The sequence below is a fragment of the Enhydra lutris genome, unplaced genomic scaffold (assembly GCF_002288905.1).
Source record: "Enhydra lutris kenyoni isolate GAN:26980312 unplaced genomic scaffold, ASM228890v2 scaffoldscaffold27, whole genome shotgun sequence".
Taxonomy (NCBI): Eukaryota; Metazoa; Chordata; class Mammalia; order Carnivora; family Mustelidae; genus Enhydra; species Enhydra lutris.
The window spans coordinates 12,949,642-12,969,822 of record NW_019154111.1 but is presented as its reverse complement, the minus strand read 5'-3'; the positions used below and the strand labels follow the sequence as shown (position 1 = coordinate 12,969,822).

Here is a 20,181-nt window from a genome sequence, read left to right as displayed (position 1 = left end):
TATTATTGAAGCCTCCTGGACACTCCTCCTCATCCTAGTCCCCTGCCTTTCCAGCTTTGACCTTTATTCTGAATTTGGTGTTTATCATTCTCCTGCATTTAAAAAAAACTTTCTCTTTGTATGTTGTATCCATGGAAAAGACGTAATATTTATTTTTGTTTTAAAATATTACACAAGAGATTAATCTTTATTGATCCTTGTAGTTATAGTTTACTCATTTAACATGCTGTAAATATTTGATTTAATGGAGTGTGAAAGTAGTATATGATCTTTGTAGAGAACTATAAAAAATAAAGTACGAAAATGAACATATTTGTAACCTGCCACCCAGAGATGTCACGGTTAATATTTGGGTGTGTTTTTTGCTTTCCTTTTCCCTGCTTAAGTCTATGTTCTTTTGGTACCTTTTAATATATAAGGAATACAGTTTTATAGATTATACAAAATTGCAAAGTAGCCACATAAAGGTTGTAAAACCATTTTAGTTTGATTTTTTGTTAGAAATAGAAAATGAGTGAGCATTACATATCGGATGTATACCTGGTAAATTTACTATTTATAACAAATATTGTGGCATATTTCTTAGTATAGAAATACTATAAATGGCATCTAGAAAGAGGTAGTATTGTTAAGCATGTTTTTAAATTTACATGAGAGATTTTTATAGTAAACAAATCTATCAGATAAGTGATATTTAAAGTACTGTTTTGGTTTTTGCCATTTTTTATTTTAAAAAATGAAAAAGGTGAAATATGTAGGTATACATATAACAAAATATGGACAAAGTCTGTATGAGGAAAATTACAAAACTCTGATGAAAGAAATCAAAGAAGAACTAAATGGAGATAGATTCCATGTTCATGGATAGGAAGACTTAATAGTGTTAAGATGTCATAGCTTGAGCCTACAGGTCCTGTCCCTGTGCTTTAATAAAAACACCTTTTTGCACACACAAACACACACATGCATGTGCACATAAGTCATAGCTTGATCTACAGATTCAGTGCAATCCCAAAGTCCTAGCAAGTTATTTTATGGATATGGACAAACTGATTCTAAAGTTTAGATGGAGAGGCGAAAGACCCAGAATAGGTAACACAGTATTGAAGGAGAAAAACAAAGTCGGAAGACTGATAACTACTTGGCTTCAAGACTGGCTGTAAAGCTGTTGTAATCAAGGCAGTGTGGTATTGAAGGAATAGACATTCAGTGGAGTATTCCATTCAGTGGAAGAGAATGGAGAGCCCAGAAATATATCCCCATAAATATAGTCAACCGATCTTTGACAGGAGAGTAAAGGCAAAACAATGGAGGAAAGAGAATCTCTTCCAACAAATGGTGCTGGAACAATGGGATATCCACATGCCAAAAAATGAATCTAACCAGACTTTACACCCTTCCCCAAATTAAAGTGGATCAGAGTCCTGAATGTAGAATGTAAAACTATAAAACTCCTAGAAGGTAACATAGAAAATCTAAGTGACCTTGGGTATGGTGATGCCCTTTTAGGGACAACACCAAAGGCAAGATCTATGAAAGAAAAGAGTTGGTAACTGGTAAGTACAGACAATGGATATTTCAGCACTAAAAAGAAAGGAGCTATCAAGCCATGAAAAGCTATGGAAAAACCTTAAATGTGCATTACTAAGTGAAAGAAACCAGTCTGAAAAGACTACATGCTGTATGATTCTAACTATATGGGAAAGTGAGGTTTTTTGTTTGTTTTGTCTTAACTAGGCTCCTTGCCCAATATGGGGCTTGAACTCATGACCCTGAGATTTTAAGTCACATACTCTACTGACTGAGGGAGCCAGGTGCCCCCAGAAAAAGTCTTAAAAAAAAAAAAAAAAGCCTACAGTGTGTATTTCTGTACAGTTTAAACCAGAATATTATGTACTTTTTATAATTTTATCTTTTTTTGGCAACTTGATATCACTGTGGAAAGCACTGATTACTGAACTGTGTTGGAACTTCTTTTGGCCTCAGTGCCTCTGAACTCTTGTGTACTTTTTAGTTAGGACAATATTAGCAGTGTTGGGACAGTTCTGATAGCAATGTCATCTCTTCATTAGATGAATCTGTCCCACCCCCCTGATTTCTTCAGTCTTTCCCATCACCATGCCTCCTCTACATTCAGATGTATTTAGCTTTATATAAGTTAACTATAAGCTATGTATACTTTACATATAAACCATATTTTAAGTAAGCTATAACAATAAATATCACATAAATAATATATAACTATTCAGCATTATCTAACTAAAGGCTAACTAAATAGACTATGATTTAGAGTAGAGGAGCTCCTAGCTATGCCTGAAAATCCCTGTCCCCCAACTTTACCATGATTTCTAATGGGAACATTGATTTTTGACATATTTTAAAAATTAACATACTTTATTTTTTAGAGCAGTTTAGTAGAAAAACTGAGCAGAAACTATAGTAAGTTCCCGTATACGCCCTCACCACCCCTTCCTTCTATTAACATCTTGCTTTAGTGTGGTAAATTTCTCACAGTTGATGAACCAATATTAACTAAGGCCGTAGTTTACAGTAGCATCCAGTAGATTGTACAGTCTGTGGGTTTTGACAAGTGCATTTTTTTTTTTAAGATTTTGTTTATTGGGGCGCCTGGGTGGCTCAGTGGGTTAAAGCTTCTGCCTTCAGCTCAGGTCATGGTTTCAGGGTCCTGAGATCAAGCCCCACATCGGGCTCTCTGCTTCCCCCTCTCTCTCTGCCTGCCTCTCTGCCTATTTGTGATCTCTCTCCATCTGTCAAATAAATAAAATCCTTAAAAAAAAAAAAAGATTTTGTTTATTTATTTGTCAGAGAGCACAAGCAGGGGGAGCAGCAGACAGAGGGAAAAGCGGGCTCCCCGCTCAGCAAGGTCCCTGATGTGAGACTTGACTCCAGGACCCTGGGATTATGACCTGAGCCGAAGGCAGATGCTTAACTAACTGAACCACCCAGGTGCCCCTGGGCAAGTGTATTATGACGTATCATCTGTTACGGTGTCATACAGAATGGTTCCGATGCGCTCGAATCCTGGTGCTCCTTCCCCTCCCCTCTTCCAAACCCTGATCTTTTCAGTGTTTCCATAGTTTTGCCTTTTACAGAATGTCATATAGTTGAAATTAGTACAGTATGTAGCCTTTTCAGATTGGCTTCTTTCATGTAGCAATGGGCACTTAAGATTCCTCCATGTCTTTTTGTGTCTTGATAGTTTACTTCTTTTTACTGCTGAGTAATATTTCATTGTCTGGATGTACCACAATTTGTTTATTCATTCACCTGTTGAAGGACATCTTGGTCGCTTCCCAGTTTGGCAATTACGAGTAAAGCTGCTGTAAACATTTATGTGCAGGTTTTTGCGTGTACATACATTTTCAACTTATTTGGATAAATACTGAGTGTAATTGTTAGATCATATAGTAGGAGTATGTTTAGTTTTGTAATAAACTGCCAAACAGTCTTCCAGAGGGACCGCCGTGTGTATTTTTAGATTGCTCATGCTTTGTGAAAAACATTACTCAGACATATAAAGGAATGCTTGTCCTGTGATAGGATAATGCCCTTACAAGTGGTTGAGGTCTGTAGGGCTGGCTTTCTCTCCATAATAACAGCTCATTTTAGTTTGTTCTTGGCTGCTTTTTCTTTTCTTTCTTTGATTGATTGATTGATTGATTGATTGATTTCTCCCTATTGTTCTTAACTCTCTTTACCCTGCTCTACCACATCTCTTGTATTAGCCTAGGGAACCAGAACTACACTTGTTAGAACAGCATACACATTTAAAAGGCAAAGTAAGACAAAATTTAATCCTTTCCCAGGGTCTCTTGGCTGTGTGACAAGTGAGTGAGATTGCAGCCTTCAGTAAAGGTGTTGCATCATCAGTTTCACTATACATAATCTCCAGGGATGAAGCAGTGCATTAATAAAACCTGCTTTCCTTTGTAATTTGTTAATAATAAGGGAAGCGTATAAAGTTGGTTTTTTTTTTGTTTTTTTTTTTAAGATTTATTTGTCAGAGAGAGAATGGAGAGAGAGCATGAACAGGGCGAGCGGAAGGCAGAGGGAGAAGCAGGCTGTCCACTGAGCAAGGAACAGGATGTGGGACGATCCCAGGACCCTGAGATCATGCCCTGAGCCAAAGGCAGATGCTTGACCAACTGAGCCAACCAGGCATCCCAGAAAAGTGTATAAATTGTTTTAAGACTATGATAGCAGAAGAATTTTGTTTTTTTCCCCTTACATTTCTCTCAGAAAGCCTTTCAGCTTCTACTGTTACAGTTCTCAAAGAGACTAAACCTTTGATTAAAGCTAGTTTTATACCGTCTGTGTAATTCGGTGTGTACATTTTACACAACCCCAAATGCAGCAAAATTATATATCAAAAAATTATGTTCTTCCAGTAGATGAAGGGCAAGGATTGAATCAGATTTAATCTGCGGTATGTATCCATTTCACCTGAGACAGCCTCCCTGATGTACACCTGTGGAACCCTGGTGCAGAATTTGAGTTTTGTGCTCCCTTAACTTCCTGTGTATGAGAGTGAGGATGTGCACAAGCCCACTTCTCCAGTGCCCCCAAGTGGTTATGTGTGCTTTGTATGAAGGTGTCTAGTGATGGGAGAACTCCTGGCTTTCTGACAACTCGCTCTGTCCTCACACCCCGGTTAGGAAAAAATGATCTATTAACCAGATTCTGCCCTATCTACCCTAACTTCTTACCTATTTTTTCTTATTGGGGTCACATACTATTTATGATTTGCTTTCCCCATGATAGCCCTTTAATATTTGAGAGATCATTTTCCTAAAGTCCTTTCTTCTCTAGGCTTAGACATCTCCATGTTTTCCAACTGTTTCTTGTAATATTGGGCCTTTGCACTTATAATATTGCTCTTATAATATTGGGCCTATGTCCCAGTGCTTAAAAAAGTGAAGTCCCAGCACTAAATGCAGGTGTGATCGGACTGGTGCAGACATCACCTTTCTTTATCCACATTTATAGGTGTTGCATATCATATGCTCCTTTCCATACTAAGTTTAGTGTGAAATTTGTCCTCGGAGATTTTATTATTTGGGGGCTGTTCGGAGTCCTTAGGGACTCTGATTTTACCCTCCACAGGTGTACTTCACTATCTCCAGAATCTCTAGGTATCTTCCTACTTGACCAACAAATCTTTTTTGACTTTTCAGTCTCCAAAACTGTCCTTCTGTTGCTGCCTTTTTTCCCCACTTGTTTTTCTCAGCGTCAGGTTCCAGTTTCTATTACTTTGATGGATATGTATACCTGAACTTGACCCTCAGACAGTAGAAAAACATACATTTCAAAGCCACTAAGGAGTTATGTGCTTGAATCATGTTGACTATCAGGAAACTTTATGTTTCTTTTCCTCTTTTGGACATTTATTCTACATTATTTTTATTATGCAGTGTTTTTTGTTTTTTTGTTTTTGCTATTTTGGAGTCAATTCATCTGTCTTCTCTGTTTTCTGTACACTTTTCTGGATGTATTTGAAACGACAGGCTCAAGGACTATGTCTCTCATGCCTAGCAGATAAAATGACCCCGGGGCTAGTCTGTAAGGCAGAGGCCTTAACAGGAGACCAATCCTCGGGTCTCAATTTCCCAACTGCGCGATGGAAGACTTGCATTGATCAGGGAGTTTCCACTTGTGCTCTCTGGAGTCCTCAGGAGCCTCAGAGGGCTTGAGAAGATGAGGAGGATGAATGGGTATAGCTGTCTGTGTTTCCCAGCTCCTTCAGTAAGAGAAGCTCTACTCTTATGTTTTCAGGTTCCACATAGAATTCTGTTGAAGATGGGACAGTGGGTAGCTCAGTCAGTTAGGTGTCTGCCTTTGGCTCAGGTCATGATCCCAGGATCCTGGAATTGAGTGCTGCATCGGGTTCCTTGCTCATCAGGAAACCTGATTCTCCCTCTGCCTGTGCTCCCCCGGCTTGTGCGTGTGCTCTTTCTCTCTCTGAGACAAATAAATAAATTTTTAATTTTTAAAAAAGAAAGAATTCTGCTTAAAGAAAGAATTTTCACAGAACATCATGCAGCTTTGTCATGTGTTGTTTGTATATGTGTTTCTCTGATTCCATGAGCTTGGAGGACATCCTCAGATTTTTCATTTGGTAAAGGGGGAGGGAAGGGCTTATTATGGTATTTGTCTTTTCTTTCCTAGACCTGGAAATTACCACCACCACCCCCATTATAAAAGTAATTACGTCCTTCTATTTTAAAGGGAGAAAAAAAATACATAAAAGAAATAAAGTCCTTGTAATTCTGCACAGAAGAGTATTCTTAATAGTTTCAAGATATCTTTTTAGAGATTATTTTGTTTGCTCATAACTATACCCATATATATTTTTTTTCTGAATGAGACCACACTTATTCTAACAGATTTTATAACTTGTTTTGTTTTGTCTTTTCCAATTTCCAGCAGCATACCCTGTGGACATTTTCTGTGTCAGAACACATCAGTCTGCCTCATACTTTAATACTTCTGTGGCATTCCTTGGTACTAATGATTTATAATTATTCTAAGTCAGAGTGAATATTCCTTGTTGCATAACACATGGAATCTGTTTTAAAGTAGAACCCTAGTTTTATTTACATATTGCTACTGGCATAGTTATTTATTTATTTATTTATTTATTTATTTTAAAAAAGATTTTATTTATTTATTTGACAGACAGAGATCACAAATAGGCAGAGAGGCAGGCAGAGAGAGAGGAGGAAGCAGGCTCCCTGCTGAACAAAGAGCGCGATGCGGGGCTCGATCCCAGGACCCTGGGATCATGACCTGAGCCGAAGGCAGAGGCTTTAGCCCACTGAGCCACCTAGGCGCTCCTGTTTTTTATTTTTTAAAAAAGACTTTATTTGTCAAAGCAAGAGAGCACAAGCAGGGGGAGCCGCAGGCAGAGGGAGAAGCAGACTCCTCGCTGAGCAAGGAGGCCGATGCAGGACTTCATCCCAGGACCCTGGGATCATGACCTGAGTGAAGGCAGATGCTTAACTGACTGAGCCACCCAGGCGTCCCAGACATGATCATTTTTTTTTTTTAAATAGTTTACTCTTTATTCCCCCGATTTAGGGTAGTGATATTTGTTGCCTACCCCCCCCCGCCCCCCAGTTGATTCTCTTTCCTCTGGTCTGATTATAGATCAAGACCTCAGAAATATTATCCCAATTAAGCTACAGATGCAGATAGCCCTTTTCTTTTAGGCAATAGCTCTAATTTAATGTCCCCTTTAACAGTTACAAGTCTGTTCATAAGAACAAAATCTTGGCGGCCAAATTATTCTTGACACTTTTATTCTAGTGTATTACTGCTGGTGAGAAAGGCAGTTGACTTGTTTTGACCCAGGTGAGCTCAGTTCTAAGACACGAGGAAGGTGGGTGACAAGCAGCTTTTAGTGGTTTGACAGCCAGCTGCAGGATGTCTATTGTGGCTGGGACCAAGTGGCTGCTCATACATGTGTATGTAAAGTACATCTGATGGTCCCTTTTCCCCTTCTGTTTTTTTAACATTTTATAAAAGGTCTCATGGAGAAACTGGTAGTGAAAAAAAAATTTTTTTATTCTTATAGGATGATTATTCTTTGTATAGTGCTCTATAATTCTTCAAATATTCTAAATGGATGCAACATTTAATAGTTATGGAAAAATTTTGTTGGTCTTTTTTTTTTTTTTTTTTTTTTTGAACAGGAAATGTGGTAAAATTTTATTTGAGGAGCTTTTATTCCTTTACAAAGTTAGGGTAGCATTGCCCTCCCCCATTTAGTTTAGGGATATCTTGTACAGGTTAAACAAATTCTAAAATGAAAATGTTATTCCTAGTTTTAAGAAATCATTTTAATTTTATATTCAGCCACTTTCTAAGTTTCATTTGTTTCAGTCCTGAAATTATGTGCTTTTTTACTTTTCTCTAACTTCCTTTTCTAATCTAGGATTCTAAGATTCTAAGATGGTTTTTTTCCTTCTTACTACTGTTTGTAACTTTGATTAAATGCTATCCTAAATTTAATTTTCTAAGTAATTCAAGATATGGTTTATTTTAATGGATTACAGTGAATGGGGGGGTTTATTTCTGAAAGAGTACTATTAAATTTAGATATCTGACACTTTTCAAAGTATTTATGGGTAGAAACGGTTACTATCTTATGTCATTTAGAAAGGTTGGTTTTATTTGTTATTGTTTACATTACAAAATCTCTGGGTACTATTTATCTTTGTCTTAAAATGTAGTTCATGGGGGCACCTGGGTGCCTCAGTCGTTAAGCATCTGCCTTGGGTTGGGGTCATGATCCCAGGGTCCTGGGATCGAGCCCTGCATCAGGCTCCCCGCTCAGCGGGAAGCCTGCTTCTCCCTCTCCTATTCCCTCTGCTTGTATTCCCTCTCTCGCTCACTCTCTCTGTCAAATAAATAAATATAATCTTTAAAAAAATGCATTTCATGTATTCTTAGTCCAAGTAATTTGTAGTAAGTTCTAATATCTCAATTTTTCAGCATATAAATTTGAGTGATTATTGTGAGCCTTGAACAGTTCTAGGGTAAAGTGGAGGTAAAGCACTGAATAAACAGAAAACTCTTTGCCCTCATGAGCTTACTTTCTAATGGGTTGGGAGAAAAAGAACTAATAAATATTGCATCAGATGGTGATGAGAGCCTCGGGAAAAATGATGTCAGCTTGACCTTGTCTCCATACTGTTCAGAAGGTTAATCCTCAAAATGCCACAGCTGGGTTATGTATAATGGACTTGTTATTGATTATTGATTATCGGTTGATGTGCAGTTGGAGTGGATTCCTACATATATTGTCTGGTCCCTTTCATACTACTTTCAATGTCACAGTTGTGTTAATAATTCTTAGTGTGGTTCTATTTGTTATTGCTTAAAATTATACTTCCATAGAAGCTTACAGTTAAAAAACTTTTTCACATTTCGTTTTTTTAAGTGGCTATAGCGTAATAGTTAAGGTTGAACCATAGGAAATTGTCTTGACTGTTTTGGACTAGAAAAAGTGATTTCAGATTGTTCTGTTTAATACTGTACTACATTTACTTTCAAAAATAAAATGTGAACATGTTTTGTAAACTGTAAAGCAGTATGTGTATTGCCAAGATTTTAATTTTGTTTCTGCCACTCCCTGTTTGCTCTAGAACACTTACTTAACCTTGTTGTGCCTCATTTCATCTTATGTCAGTGAGAATAATAATGATCAATACCTCGTAGAGTTGTGAGGATTACATGAGATTACATGTATGTAAGTCTTAGAAAAGCATCAGCACATCATTACAAGGGCTCAATAAATGTTAGCTCTTACTACCCTGTGAGGCAGGCATTATTCTCAGTTTTGCAGACAATAAAACAGAAGCCCATAGAAATTTCAGGATTTTTTCCCCCAAGGTTGTACAACTAGAAATCAAAATCAGGCACTTCTGACTCCAGGTGTGGCTTCTTACACTACAGTAGCTCTTAGGAAAAAAAGAAAGAATATTTATATAGTAATTTATAGAGCACATGCTCGAATCTCTCCAGTGGCTACTTTAACTTATTTACGTAGTTGCCTGTTTTTATAGGTGTTTGGCATCCGTAAAGAAAATTGACAGAAATCTGTAAACTGAGATGTGATAGGTAATTGCAATTGAGGTGTTGTTACCTCAGAAAAGATATTAGTGGCACTTTTGTGGCACTGTAGTGGCGCTGTAATTTGTTTGTTGAGAAATTAATGAACCCAGATAATAAGTGTTGTCCTCAACCTTTCTAAGAATATTAGTTTTTAATTATATTCTTCAAAAAAGGAGCAAAAATAAATGTTAAAAAGCAATTAAAATAGTTTTTAAAAAAGCAGTTAAAAAGCATCTAAAAGCAGTTGAAAAAACCAATACACTTAAGTCACCAATTCACTACATCCTACCCAGCATTTTCACGTGAATATCTAATATTCATTTCACATGAATATCTAATAGGCATCTCAGTTGTTCTTCTGACATTCGTTCCCATGGCTCTTGTTTTTGAACAGTTGCTCAAACCAAAAACCTTGGAGTCAATCTTTGACTCTTCTTTTTCACTGTACGCTGCCTCTAGCCTCAGCCCGCTCAAGCCATTCTTTAGCCATCCAGTGTTACTTATTTTAAATAAGTGAGACAGTGAATGCACCATCTATAAATTGTGTACAATTTAAAATACAGTAGATACTGCGGTTTTGGTTATTAGATCTTGATCATTCTGCATATACTTGATTTCCAGTGATTGGTTTGGTTCCCATTTTTACATGTTTTTTATTTTCATATTTCCATAATAATCTAATATAATCTCATAAGTAATGGGGACTTTTGTACCATTTAAAATTCAGCTTTAAAATAATTTTTTTAAAATAATTTTTTAAATGGTATGATTACAAACAAAAATTGTGTGCACAATTCTCCAGTTTCCTCAAAACAATTTTTTAAAAAGATTTTATTTATTTATTTGACACAGAGAGAGATCACAAGTAGGCAAAGAGGTAGGCAGAGAGATAGGGGGAAGCAGGCTCCCTGCTGAGCTGAAAGCCTGATGCAGGGCTTGATCGCAGACCCTGAGATCGTGACCTGAGCCAAAGGCAGAGGCTTAACCCACTGAGCCACCCAGGCGCCCCAAAACAGTTGTTTTTTAACAGTTTTGTTCTCTTTCCATCTACTGAAAGTAAGAGTGGATAATTAGCTAAATCATTTAATCTGGATGAAGAAGAACATGAAATCAGTTGCCCACCCTGATGCTCACAGAATATCGTTGCTTCAAAAGACAGGACTTTGGAAAATTCATGAATTGCATTTATTCCTGTGGCTGGGAAGCATGCTCTCAGGCCTCTCAGACTGTAGGAACCAATCCTCAAAGTAGCTACATCCTTTCAGGCAGAGATGGTGGGGGCTCCAGGAGGTACGATAGGAAGCCTGGGGTGAGTTACTGAAGGTACAGTTTTTTGTTTTGTTTTGTTTTGTTTTAAAAATTTTTATTTATTTATTTGACAGAGATCACAAGTAGGCCGAGAGGCAGGCAGAGAGAAAGGGGGAGGAAGGCTCCCTGATGAGCAGAGAGCCTGATTCGGGTGATTCGGGTCTCGGTCCCAGGACCCTGAGATCATGACCTGAGCCGAAGGTGAGGCTTAACCCTCTGAGCCATCCCGGTGCCCCTGAAGGTACAGTTTTGAAAAAGTACTTCAATATGCATATTTATAGTGCAAATTTGTTATAATACAAATTCACTGCACCCTGAGTAAAACCCAAATTTTGGCTTGAAGATAAGGAATGGACATGATAGTGTGGAATAGCAGTTAAGGAGCCTAAGCCAATAATGGTTAGATTGTACTCTGGGACAAAGGGTAGGTCTCTGAGGGAACGAATGGGGCACTCCACTGGAAGGCAGGAGATGTGGGTTTGAATTTTGGTTTTGCTGCTAACTAGAGATGTGACTTTGGGTAACTCACTTTACCTTTCTGGGTCTCAACTAAATCTGTAAAATAAGAAAATCAGACTAGAGGGTCTCCAAGGTCTTAAGGATTTTTTTAGTTTGCATCTGGTTGAAGGAAAGCTCTGTGGGTAGTTGAGCATGACTAGTTGTCAAGATAGAAGGATATAGTTAGGGGCACCTGGGTGGCTCGGTTGGTTAAGTGTCTGCCTTCGGCTCAGGTCATGATCCCAGGGTCCTGCGATCAAGCTCCACTTCAGGCTCCCTGCTCAGCTGGAAGCCTCTTCTCCCTCTCCTTCTGCCAGCTGCTCCCCCTGGCTTGTGCTCTCTCTCATTCTCCATCAAATAAATAAGTAAAATATTAAAAAAAAATAAGGATATAGTTAATAGGAGTAAAAGTGAATAGTTACAGATTTCTTTTTAACCAACCTTCATCTGGATATTATTTGCACTTCCTAAAAAATCAAATAGCGGGGAAAAGCTTATAATGAAAAAAACCAAAAACAAAAACATAGCTCCTGCCTCATCTCTTTTTCTTACATTCCCCAGCCTTACTGTCCAAAGACAATGTTTAAAAACTATTTCACTACTTTTTATTTTTTATTTTTATTTTTATTTTTTAAAGATTTTTTATTTATTTATTTGACAGAGAGATCACAAGCAGGCAGAGAGGCAGGCAGAGAGAGAGGAGGAAGCAGGCTCCCTGCTGAGCAGAGAGCCCGACGCGGGGCTCGATCCCAGGACCCCGAGATCATGACCTGAGCCCAAGGCAGCGGCTCAACCGACTGAGCCACCCAGGCGCCCCTTATTTCACTACTTTTTAAAAAGATTTTATTTATTTATTTGACAGACAGAGATCACAAGTAGGCAGAGAGGCAGGCAGAGAGAGACGGGGAAGCAGGTTCCCCGCCAAGCAGAGCCTGATGCGGGGCTGGATCCCAGGACCCTGAGATCATGACCTGAGCCCAAGGCAGAGGCTGAGCCTCTGAGCCACCCCAGGCGCCCCTATTTCACTATTTTTGTTTTTAGCTTCTCCTGAAGTCACTTTCATAAGACTTAATAATATGTATAAACTTCTGTTCCTTATTCATCAACTTTAGAAAATATCTTACAGATTTTTTATATAAAAAATAAGAATCAACTCACTTTTTCTGCCTCTTCCTCTCTCTATCTCCCATTAGTTGATATTTATATTATTTATAGACTCTTATTATCTTTATAATTTTAAGTGATAAACTTTTTTTTTTTTGATCCATCAATTTTCAATAAAGTCTTAATCTGCCATTTTGTAAAATGGTGTTAAGTATCCCTGCACTTATTTCCCTTTCCCTGTATTCTACCTTTTGGGAGTTATACTTCCCTTTCTCACTGTCAAGGTGAATATATTCTTTCTGTCCTCCATCCACTACCAGGTATTATGTGCTTACTTTTATGTTTAGATTGCTGTTTTTCCTGCATTACCTTTCCATGCCTGCTGTAATAGCAAGTCCAAAATCATAACTATGTTTTGACGTCCATTGGAAACTAAGGAAATAATCAGGTATATGTGAAAGACTTTACTTTAGTAAATAATTCATTTACTCATTTATTCAACAGATATTTATTGAATATTAGAATTGTCATCACAGTGCTACTTATAATAGTGAAAATTTGCAAAACAATCTAAATGATTGACTTTAGGGAATGAGTAAAATAACTACTGCACATATTTACAAGGGATGCTTTGCAAACATTAGAAAATGATGTGAAAATGTTAATAACATGAACAATTTTATTCTGTATTAAATTTCAAAATATGTATTAAGTAGTATGTACACTTGGCACTCCTGACTGGCTCAGTTGGTAGAGCATGTGACTCTTGACCTCAGAATTGTGAGTTTGAGTCCCATTTTGGGTGTAGAGATTACTTAAAAATAAAATCTTTAAAAAAAAATACTATGTACACTATAGCCTCACTTTTGTTTTTAAAGAGAACAAAATAAAACCAACCGTATAAGAAACTTGGCAGGGATGCTAGCAACATATATACCAAATTGTTAACTTTGTAGTGTGGCCATCTCAGGTTGTAGTGATTTCTGTTTGTTTTTTGTTTTCCTCACCTGTATTTTCTCAGTTACCCCAAAAGAACTTGTGGTTTCTTTAATAATGTGTTTTTAACTAAAAATAAAAATTGCCTATCATAGTTTTTCTTGGAACACTAATACTAAAATAATCTGGGAGTGTCTTAGTGAATAAGAATTCAGTAAATATTTGTAAAATGAATCACAGAGTGATTGAACTGCAGATTCCTAGATCTGTAGTATTGACACTTTTACCTTCATAATTTTATCCAGGGATAAGTGCTAGTTCAGTTATCTCAGAAGAGAAATGATGCATTGAAATGTCCGCCAGAACCTAAGAAACAGCTTTAACTAACTGAATGTTGGCTGTGTAATGACAGATCCAGCAGGATTGAGGCCCACCACAGAAGCAGCCGGGCAACAATGCTATATTTCACAGTAAGCAGGATCTGAAATAAAAGTGTCCTTTGTGCTTGTCTGAGATGGAGGGGTGGGACTTAAGCAATTTAAGTTATTTCCCCTTAATGGAAATTGAGGCAGCCGCTGATCCTGCTGTCACATGACAAGTACTTATTTGATTTTTGGTAATTTGGGGAGAAGCTCTGGACAAATGATTTTTCTGCAAAAAGAGTCAGCTGTGTTCTGACCCGTTAGCAAGTGCCTGGGCATACTAACCTCCCTACCATGTCCTTTTTTTTTTTTTTTTTTAATTATTTTTATTAACATATAATGTATTATTTGCCCCAGGGTACAGGTCTGTGAATCATCAGGCTTACACACTTCACAGCACTCACCATAGCACATCCCCTCCCCAGTGTCTATAACCCAGCCACCCTCTCCACACCTGCCCCCACCCCCCAACCAGCATCTCTCAGTTTGTTTTGTGAGATTGAGTCTCTTATTCTACCATTTTCTAATCCAAGGATAGCTTCAGCAGTTCATCTGCGTTTTATTGGTATTTTTGGCTATTAATAAGCATCTGAATATTTGCAAAGGCATTTTCTAATCCTTTTTATCATTATCATCAACCCTCCACTCAGCTGTAAGGTGTTTTATAATGTGGATAGACGACTTTCCTCTGACAGGTGGGTCAGCATTAACTTTATTGTTACCAGATTAAATTGCAGTGTAAAGAAAGAATCTGGAGTGAAGGCAGCTGAGAGCAGGGTTCCTTTGGTCCGCAGACTTTTCGTGAGTTTGCTCTCTGGATGTTCACTGATGCCCCCTCATTACACCAAGCTATTTCACAAGCTGTTGCCTCTGCCTGCAGTGCCCTTCTTTCATTCTGGCACCTGACGAACTCGGAGCTAAACACTCATCTCCTCCATGATATCCACTTGATGTCCTTGCCACCTTGTCTTCTCTGTGCTTCCTTAGCCCATTGGTGCTTTTCACTAGAATGCAATTTTTGCTTTTTTAAATGGCATGTGGCTTCTTATTTAACTTTATTAATTTGTACTTATATTAAAAAAAAAAGAATGTAGAGCTGCACCATTCAGTGTGGTAGCCACAGCCACATGTGGTTAAGTTAAAATCAATTAAAACTAAATAAAATTTAAATTTTAATGCCTTAGAACATTTCATGTGGTCGATAGCCACACATGGTTAGCAGCTCCTGTTTGGGACAGTGCAAATTTAGAACATTTCCATTGCAGAAATTTCTACTGGACAGTGTTCATCTAGAACCCATAGAAGGGTTCATGTATTTTTAAAGCATTTCATTAGATTCACCTAATTCTTTTTTTCTATGGAAGGGTGTTCCAGTTGAAGAATTTTAAGCAACCTGAAATTCCCTGTGCTTTCTTTATATTTTTCTTTGGTTGTGGCACCCTCTAGTGTTTCAGTTTTGGTCTAGCTGTGTTATCATGAAATAATGTATTTGGGATTTGAGTCCAAGAACATTGAAATATTTTGGAAAATTTTGTGTATATGTGCATTTTTCTAGGGAGGAGGTCTGTAGTTTTCACACATGCTCAAAAGGATCCATAATCCAAAAAAGATCAATAACTACTCTCGGATAGAGGACCTTCCTTAGATGGCCAAACTTTATTTTTTAAGATTTTATTTTTATTTAGTTTTTTAAAAAGATTTTATTTATTTATTTACAGATAGAGACCACAAGTAGGCAGAGAGGCAGGCAGAGAGAGAGGAGGAAGCAGGCTCCCCGCTGAGCAGAGAGCCCGATGTGGGGCTCGATCCCAGGAGCCTGGGATCATGACCGGAGCCAAAAGCAGAGGCCTTAACCCGCTGAGCCACCCAGGCGCCCCTAAGATTTTATTTTTAAGTGATCTCTATATCCAGTGTAGGGCTCAAACCCACAACCCCAGATTCAAGATTCGCTGTGTTCTACCAGTTGAGCCAGCCGGGTACACTTGGCCAGAACCTTTTAGTTTGTGATCTGTGAGCATTTTTTCTCCCAATATAAAAATAAATCATGGGTGGGGCGCCTGGGTGGCTCAGTGGGTTAAGCCGCTGCCTTCGGCTCAGGTCATGATCTCAGGGTCCTGGGATCGAGTCCCACATCGGACTCTCAGCTCAGCAGGGAGCCTGCTTCCCTCTCCCTCTCTCTCTGCCTGCCTCTCTGCCTACTTGTGATCTCTGTCAAATAAATAAATAAAAGCTTAAAAAAAAAATTTCATGGGAACCACTGGTTGGCTCAGTTGGTTAATAAGCATCTGACTCTTGATCTCTGTTCAGATCTTGATCTCAGGGTCATGAGTTGAAGACCCATATTGGAGCCCTACCTAAAAAACACAAAGTTGAAGCACAGTGTAGAGCCCTCCATAAAAAACCAAAACAAACAAACAAACAAAACAAAACAAAACAAAACCCCAAAAACAACTCAATAAAAAAATATTAATAAAATAAATCCTGTAACTTTCCTTCTGACATTTCTATGCTTTGCTTGTATTTCTTTGTGGAATTAATGATAATAATAGGTAGCAGTTATGTAGTACTTACTGTATTCTATGTCCCATTTTAAGCACTTGTACATATTTACTCATTGGGTCCTCAGTAATTCTATTAAGTAGGTTCTGTTATTTTCCCCATGTGAGAGATGATGAAACTAAGGCAGAGAAGTCAAGTGAAACTTCTCTAAGGTGCTAGTGAATGGCAGGGCAAAGACACAAATCCAAAAATACTTCAGCTTCAGACTCTGTACTCTTAACCACCTTGCTGTAGAAGTGAGGTTAAGCCTTAAAGCAGAATGGAGAGGAGACTTTGCATACCCTTGTACACCTTGTGCCCAGTTATATAATAAAAATATTTATAATAAAAAATAGGGGTGGCTGGCTGGCTCAGTCAGTACAGCCTGTGACTCTTGATCTCAGTGTCGTGAGTTCAAGACCCAAATTGGTCGTGGAGCCTACTTTTTTAAAGAAAAGATAATAACTAAATAGTTGCAAGCCACTCTGAAAATTATACCTAGTACTCACTGTTGATTTTTAGACTATAGTCTGTCAAAAACTTAGAGTGGTAGATGAAGGTCAAAACTGCCCTTGCTACCACATTTTCTTTGATTGGTCCAAACACCTGAACTAGTCTATTCATTGAATAATATGACAGATCGTTTTGTGAGTGTCACTACTATTTCTATAAAAAGACATTTTTGTCTGTGATGTTGATTCTGAGATTTCTGGAATGTTAGACTTATTAAGTATCTTAAATGATAAGTAAGATAGGGGCACCTGGCTGGCTTAGTCTGTAGAGCATTTGCCCCTTGATCTCAGGGTCCTCAGTTCAAGCCCCACGTTGGGCATAGAGCTTACTAAAAATTTAAGAAAAAAAAAAAAGTAGTTAAGATACACTCAAACAGATAAAAGTTTGTATTTATATTTCCTACCTCCCTTTCTCTCTGTACCCTCTTCTTACTTGTAAGGGTCCCATTTCTCTCTTCATGGGTCATATTATCTCTAACCTAGCCTTTTTTTTTTTTTTTAAAGATTTTTATTTATTTATTTGACAGAGAGAGAGACAATGAGAAAGGGAACACAAGCAGGGCGAGTGGGAGAGGGAGAGGCAGGTCTCTACTGAGCGGAGAGGCAGGCCTCTACTGAGCAGAGAGCCTGATGTGGGGCTCAATTCCAAAACCCTGGGATCATGACCTGAGCCGAAGGTAAATGCTTAACAACCGCGCCACCCAGGTGCCCCAACCTAGCCTTTTATTAATGATTCATCAGACTCAAGATTTTGAATTCAACTTCTATCAGTGTATGGAAATAGAAACCCTAGTGGTGGACTTGCAAAAAAAATGTCCTTAGATTCTACATTATCCACAGTATAACATATCAATACAGTTTATTATATTGACTTATAAAAGTCAATATAAAGTTTTGCTGCTTACCAGCACACTATAAATTATTTCTGATGAGGGTACATATTTTCTTCCCTTTGTATCAGTGAAGACTTAGTAAACCATGGGAAGTATTTCAGAGAATTTTGTTCTGGGAATGGGTTACACAGATGTTGGAAGGCTGAAGACACAAAAAGCAGACACCGAGGTAATCCAGATACTAATAATTATGAGAAGCAGCCATCACCCCTAGGGCTGAGGGAACAGAAGACCCTAGGAGCTCAGAGGGGCCCCACACAGCTAGCTGGTAACTGGCTCTCTGGGTAGGATGCCAGGCAGTCGGTGCTCAACCACCAGGGAAGAAGGGGAACAGCTGGAGTTGGGAGAAGGGGTTGTCCTCTTTGCTGGAGCAGCATTGATAGGAATGAGAACATCAAGGAAATCCCTTCTCCCTCTCTCCTCTCAATTTATGCTTTGCCACCCCTCAGTAAAACCTAATGGCAACTGGCAGGCAAATCTGGTATAGGTTGACTGACCCAGCTCAGAGCTGGGTAGAGAGCACTTGAGAACTAGTGTAGAAGAGAGGGCTTGGAAGTGAGAGACAAGAGATGAATAGCCAGGACAACCTTACAGGGAAATTATAGAAACTGATGCCTGGATTTAGCTTTAGTAATTAAAATATGCAAACCAATTACCCCCAAACATTTATTAAAGAGCAAATTATAATAGCTACTATTCATAAAGACTTGATGGAACCAAGCCCTACCTTCAGTGAGCTTACAGCATTGTTTTCACAGTACTGTGGATACTCATCCTTAAGTCATTGTGACGTTGTGTGGTTAAGCTTTGTTTTTCTCACATATTCTATAAAAGCGCTATTATTAACTGGATTCCTGGGCTGTTATTAATAGTAATGAATATTTACAAATTTTATCAACATATCAGAATGAAAAATACAGATATGTACAAAAATACATGCAATACATAAATGCAGTTATAAAACATTTTGTTACTTTCAGATGCTCCAAATTAGGAAGTTAGTCTTATACAAGGCAAGACGGTTTCTAAACTTGAACTGTGCGGTTCTCTTGATTCTTAGCATAAGATAGAAATTTGATTTTTCTAGTGACACTTTGTTTGCTCTAGTACATCACTTAAATATTTAAAAGGCTCATTTTGGAAGGGAATGTTGTAGTTACTTGTTTTTGAAGTCTTTTTTGTAGAAGTCAAAGTATACACTCATAAGATAAAAAATCAAGCAGAAGGATTTATAATAAAAATCAGTGGGCTTTTCCACACTCTTCCCTACCCCCAGTCCTACTTTTCAGAGACAGATAACTGTTTTGCTTATAGTTTAATTGTTTTATTTATGGTATTATCAAACAATAATTCCTCCATAACTCTGAATAATAATTTATCAAACGTGGGCCTTTTTTACTTTCTTCTGTGTAGGGATTACCTCACAGCATTTTCTCCATTCCCCTCTTTTTGGTTACATTGTCCTACTGAGTTCTTCCATCAGCCCTTGATAGTGTCTCCTGACTCCCTCACTTCGTGAAGATAGGATGTCAGTGCTCCCAGCTGGTCCTCCACTTCCCCACCCCTTCTCCCACCTCTTGTTTCTCTGCTTTATCCCTGCTTTCACCTTGTCAAGATTCATAACCTTTACATTCTATTTTATACTGTATTTAATTTTCTGTATTTTAAGCTATATTTAATTTTCTGTTTTATGGAAAACAATAAACTGCCTACAGTGGCTTTATCCACACACCTCCCACCCCCGCCTTTGGAGAGCCCAGTGGTGTGGGAGGATATTTTTTTCAAGTCCAATATCACTCGTGGACTGTTTGAAAGAGAATATTCCTAGGAAGGTCAAATGGATTCTTCTTGTCTTAAGCTCCATTTATTACTCAGAATTAAGCTACATTTACCCTTGCTTCTACTTTCACCTTGACTTTCTTGTGCAGTTTTTTTCTTCCTGCTGTGTTGAGATTTTGATCCATTACTCTGCATTCCCCCAAGAATCAAATCCTGTCCTTAACTTTAGGCTTTTTTGAGAAAGGCTCTTCTGTTGAGTGAAATTTTTATCATAGTTACGAAGTTTAGATTCTGGACATGCCCGGGAGTGTATTTGAGCCTCTTGGTTTTCCTGTCCCTGGTTTGGACTGTAGACACAGTCTTGCTTTGGGACTTTCCCTTAGGCAGTTCTTGCAGTTTTTCTTTTGCTATGATAATGCTATCGATTAGTCTAGTGCTTGCCTTTACATTTAGTTATACCTTGATTAGATTTCCTGGCCTGCTCTTCCTACTTTGATTTTTAAAATACTCTACACTTAATCTTGTCCATTATGTGTGGATCAGATTAAATTGAAC

General features: G+C 38.1%; 1 protein-coding gene across 4 annotated transcripts in view; it reads left to right on the top strand.

Moving 5' to 3' along the window:
* LOC111151940 (nuclear respiratory factor 1) overlaps positions 1–20,181 on the top strand; it is a 146,533-nt gene that overhangs the window by 22,332 nt on the left and 104,020 nt on the right. Inside the window, exon 1 of one of the 4 annotated variants that reach the window (XM_022510174.1) lies at positions 6,487–6,522. The exons of the other annotated variants lie outside the window; for them this stretch is intronic. The gene's annotated coding sequence lies outside the window, so the exon portion shown is untranslated. Of the gene's footprint in view, positions 1–6,486; positions 6,523–20,181 lie in introns of those variants that run through there. 4 annotated transcript variants of the gene reach the window in all.